The sequence below is a fragment of the Triticum dicoccoides genome, chromosome 4A (genome assembly GCF_002162155.2).
Source record: "Triticum dicoccoides isolate Atlit2015 ecotype Zavitan chromosome 4A, WEW_v2.0, whole genome shotgun sequence".
NCBI lineage: Eukaryota > Viridiplantae > Streptophyta > Magnoliopsida > Poales > Poaceae > Triticum > Triticum dicoccoides.
The window spans coordinates 415,228,963-415,234,212 of record NC_041386.1 but is presented as its reverse complement, the minus strand read 5'-3'; positions in this window follow the sequence as shown (position 1 = coordinate 415,234,212).

Below are 5,250 nucleotides of genomic sequence, written 5' to 3'. Positions count from 1 at the left end.
CGAGGCCGGCTCTGTTCTCTGGCTCACCTCCGGTCGGCCCCTCTGGCGCCGCTGACGATTAGCCGCCTTGGCCCGCTCCGGTTGGCGCTGCTGGCGGCGCTCTCCTCGCGAAGGCCACGGGGTCCTCCCCCCTCTCCATCAGCGGCGGGTCTTGGACGATCTCCTCTGCCAACGGCAATGGGGTGTCGGGGGCTACGGCTCGAAGGGGAATGGCGATCAGCGGAGGCTGGTTGCGCGAGCTTTCCGCCTCCGTCTCCGCGGTAGCCGCGTCCGTTCGGGCCTTGGGTGCCGCGTCGGCCTGCTCCCTCGCCGCCTGGGCGGCCGCCTTCTCCGCCGCCTCGCGCTCCTCCCGCGCTTCGTGGGCGTTCCGCTCTGTGGCCTTCCTGAGATCGGCGCGGGGGTCCACGCGGTGGGAGCTCGAAGACCCTCCAGCCGGCCCCATGACGGAGCCGCCCGAACCCCGCTCAAGGGAAAGCGGCACCCTGTCCAGCAAGCAAGAAAAAGTTAAGAAGGATATTCGAAGAGAAAGAGAATGATGAAGGGCATGCGACCAGGCAATCAGCGACTTACGCTGAAATGCCTGAGGCTGCTTCACCGCCTTGCGGAAGCGGACCGCCTTCGCGGCCGCCTCGTCTCATTTTGTCGCCGCGGTGGAGGTCTTGGACTTCTTCGGCCAACTACCGAAGAGGCCTGAAGCGGCCCGGCGCTTCTGCGTCCCGCCGGCGGCCGGTGCGATGGACGAGCCCGCGCCTTGATAGTCGGCCGCCGGCTGGCGACGCGGGGCGACTTCGGCTTCAGCATCGTCCGGCCAGTCCTCGAAGCTCGCGGTGAACCTTGAGCCACCGAGCTCGGCGTTGTCCCCCACGACGGCGTCTTCCATGGCGGCCGCCCCCTAGTCCGGGTCGTCAACATCATCCACCGTGCGGTCGGGGGCATACTGGCGTTCAATCCCTGCCGCCCCGGCCGGCGGCGGAAGAAGAGGGTTCTGCTCAAAAGAACCGACTGGTCAGAAGCTGGCCGTCACGAAGCCGGCTGACGGCAAAAAGAAGATAGAGAGAGAAGCTTACCACGGGCGGAGGATTGGCACGAGAATACGGCGCCTTGCCGTATTGCCAGTCCCCGGCGAGCTTGCAGTTGGCGATGTAATTAACCATGAGCGCCACCTCCGTGTGGGGCATTTCCCATGTGCTCAGCCGGCTTGGGTCGAAGCGGCCGCTCATCTGACACATCATATGGGGCCGGCTTTGGAGAGGAAGAATCCGGCGCTCCACGAAGGCGGCCACCAAGTCGGCCCCGCGCAGGCCTTCCGACTGGATCATCACCCGAAGCCGGGAGACGGCGGCGTTCCCGGCCGGAGACAGTGACCGGGACCGGAAACCCCACGAGGGCTGCCTCCCAGCCGGCAGGCCGGCTACATAAGCCGACAGGTTGATGTAGTCTCCTTCCTCGGCGACGTTCCTCACGTAGAAGTATGATTTTTGCCAGATCTTCACTGACTGGATTAGGGGGATGGATGGGAACGGATTGTTCTCGCTCGCCCTCCTCATGGCGATGAAGGCCCCACAGGGTGCAGGCACGCCGGTGACGACGGTGCCGAGTTTTCTCTGGAAGAACTCTCCCCAGAGCTCCAGCGTGGGGAGCAGCCCCAAGAAGCCTTCGCAGAGGAAGACGAAGGCTGACAGTAGCATCACCGCATTGGGCGTGAGGTGATGCGGCTGGAGGTTGTAGAACTTGAGGAAGGAGCGTAGAAATCCGCTCGCCAGAAGGCCGAAGCCGCGCAGGCAGTGCGAGCGGAAGACGACCCGCTCGCCCTCCTCCGACGCCGGCGAGATCTCCGTCTCCGGCACCAAGCGGACCTGCACGAGGTTGGCGCCGGGCAGGCGCCGAGTCGGGCGGAGGAACTCCACATGATCTTCATGGACGTTGGAGCCGTCCCACGAGCTTGACAACGCCATGGGAGCGAGGCGATGTGGAGACGCGGCGGCGCTGAGATGGGAGGCTGCAGCGGCAACAAGAGGAAGAAACGAGGATTAGGAGGGGCGGAGCGAGAGAGAGCGTGTGAACCTCTGTCGCTCTCCCTCCTCCCCCTACTTATAGGCTCGCGTGGCGGAGCCGAGGAGGCGCGGCGTGGGGAAGCGTGGGGATCGATCGTGCCCACTCCCCACGTCCAGCGATTATTGAGCCTTAACGGCGAGACAAAACCGCCGCGGGAAGGCGAGCGGCCCATGTGGGCCACGAAATATCCGCGCTCGGACAGAGGCCTGCGAGTGGCGGGCCCGGGCCTACGGCGACGTCCCGTCGCGCGCGTGCGTTGGCAGGATTTCCTCGCCACGTGGTCTGCGTTCCCGCCTACGAGAACCGGAACTCTCTGAAGTTGCCGTGCACAAGCAAAGCCGGCTCTTCAGGATAGGAAGCTAACCGAGCTTCTCGTCCCTCTGTCTGCCTCGAAGCTCGATCAGCTTCGGGGACTACTGTCGGAGTAAATAGCCATGGGTAGCCTAGCCGGCTTCCCCTGGCCCTTCTGAAAAAATTACGAGCTCGTCCGGCTCTAGGGAATCCAAGACGTGGGGCCGCCTTCCCCTCGCTGGCTGTCACCCAGGCCAGCTCGAAGAAGGCGGCCCAACTTTTCCCCTCATGAAGAAAACCATGGGAGGCCGACTCGAAGAAGCCGGCTCCAAGAAGCCAGCCATGAGAAGGCCGACTCCAAGAAGCCGGCTCCCGTAAAGCGGTCGAGACCGTACCCTCAAAGTTTGCATCCACCTAGCGGCGATGAGACGGGGCGTGGCTACAGTAAAGCCTGTCACCCCCGAATCCCGGAGCATGCCTGGCACAGTGCGCCGTACGGAGTGGCCATGACCCGTCCGGCGCGGCACTATTTCCATGTTGACCCTGATGTCATCCACGATGGGCTACCAGTACAGCCCACGGGCGGTGTGCTCCTTCGGGCAGAGAGACACCCGAAGGCGGCCTGGCCTCCCCCAGTCGGCCCGAGACGGAGCCGGCTCCCCGCAGCCGGCTCGCTTCCCCTCTCGAAGAAGACGCCCCATTAAGGAGATAAGACGCGGTGAGGCTACAGTAATCGCCCGCCGGACGGCAGCACTGTAGCCACGCCTACCTCGACGAAGCCCTCATCATCAGGATGAGGCAACAGTCACCAGCTATCGACAAGACCCTTGGCAGTGGGGCCTGTCTGTTGCCAAGGAGTTGGTAGCCGGCGGGACCCACCAGCCGGCGGGCCCCAGCGGTCGGCGCAGAAGCCGGCGAGCGCGGTCACAGACGGCTGGGCCTCGTGCCCAGTCGGATTACCATTGTACCCCCGGGGGGTAGGCCTATATAAACCCCCCGGGGCACCCATGCAAAGGGTTGGACCCCCTGCTAGTTCTAGACACCCCGCAAGGAGAAGAAGCAGGCTAGCCGTGCCCTTCTTCCTCCTCCCACCAAAACCGCTCGAGGAGCATTGTGTACCTACTTGTTCATCTAGTGATCATGCGGAGACCCCGCAGAGCAGCAGTAGGGGTGTTAGCTCCACGGGGAGCCCTGAAGCTGGGTAAGATTCGCCGGCGTGCATGTCTTCGCCTTATCCCATTTCCAGGCACCGGCGATGTCTTACTGGCTCCCACAATGATAAGCCACCCGTTGGCATATGTCGCACCTACCACCCGACAATATGCGTGTAAGCAATTAAACCTGGGGCGAGGAGTTAGTTTGGAAGTTATAATTCTGTTTTATCTTACACGTGAGGATTAGAAATGCTCTTGTACACTGGTTTTCCCTTGCTGTACATCACCGAACTTGGTTCAGTTAAAAACTGCAGTGCCTGACAGTTCTGGACAACAAGCTTCTATCTAAAAAATGAGTTAGCTATGCCTATAATTTAGAGTTGGCCCCTTTACATAAGTTTTAGATAAAGTTCCAAGGTTTCCGTAGAGTAATTATTTGCTTCGTTTGGATGTACGGTTTGAGAGCAGCCATCATTTTAGTTTTCTGTCCCGAAATTTATGTTCCTGGGGTGCAGAATTTTTTGTATGGCAGTTTAGGCCATGCGAGAGGTTTAATTAAATTAAAGTCACAACACAAAAATTGTAGAGGATATTCTGCAGATGCTTAAACATATATTATTTGTTAGATTTCGTGTTATACACTAAATCCTATGAAATTATTAAGATGATTGTACTATGTTGGACAGATTTTTGCGTTTGACTTGGTGATTGTAACTAGACTTATACTCTAAGATTTTGTCATCGTTGATGATATGAAGACTTATGATGTGATAATGTACGTATGAGCTGGGGTCTTGTGCGTAGGAGCGCCACTAAATTATATATTCTTATGTGTTGAGACCATGCTTTGCTGTGACTGGGATATATGCTTGATGACAAGTGTGGGTACTTTGAGTTCGGAACCATTTGCCTCACAATTTGTGCCCCACGGTTGAGGCAAGTTCACAATGGGATAATGACTTGCATAATCTCTACATTCCATTTTTATATATGATATCTTCCATGTCAATGATGTTAATTATGATGGCGATGGCGATGACGATGACCATGATATGTTGATTCAAGTACTATGCTTGCATTTGCATACTTGCACACATGATGATAGTGAATGAAGGTGTGCACTACCTTGGTGGGCATACTGGAGTGAGTGGATGTCGACGGGCGTTCACTCAAGCTATACCGGTATACGCAATGAAATGAGATGAGCATGTAGGCATGTAGGGCACCATTATATGTGTTGAACACTAATGCGTGTATGGTGTTAACCGAGTCTTGGTATATTGATATGAGTATTGTTTATTATTCCTTTATGAACTTGCTGATTCTTTGTACTCATCCTTGTTGCTTATATGTTTTAGGTAAATCCTGAGGCCGACATGAATGGGAGTCTTGGGAGTAGCATCCTCCTCGCTGCACGGGCCTCCTCCTCGCCTCACGGGCCTTCTCCTTGCCGGAGTGACGCCCCTTGCTGGAGCAGCGCCGGCCAAGCCCATCGGCCACCAGTTGCGTCCTTGGATCAGTTTCCCACAGGCAGCATGTTGTTCCTACTCCTCTACCTACTACAGTAGCACAATGTTCTTCTGTATTGCAATAGAGTAGGAGTATTTGGTAGAGTAGCTAGGACGTACAACTATGGTTAATTGCCGTCATGTGTATTGTTTTGTTAGAGCAGATGGCTCCCATGATCCCATCAATTTCGCATCGCTAGATGCTTTATGTACACATGCACGGATCTGTCATAACTTTACAC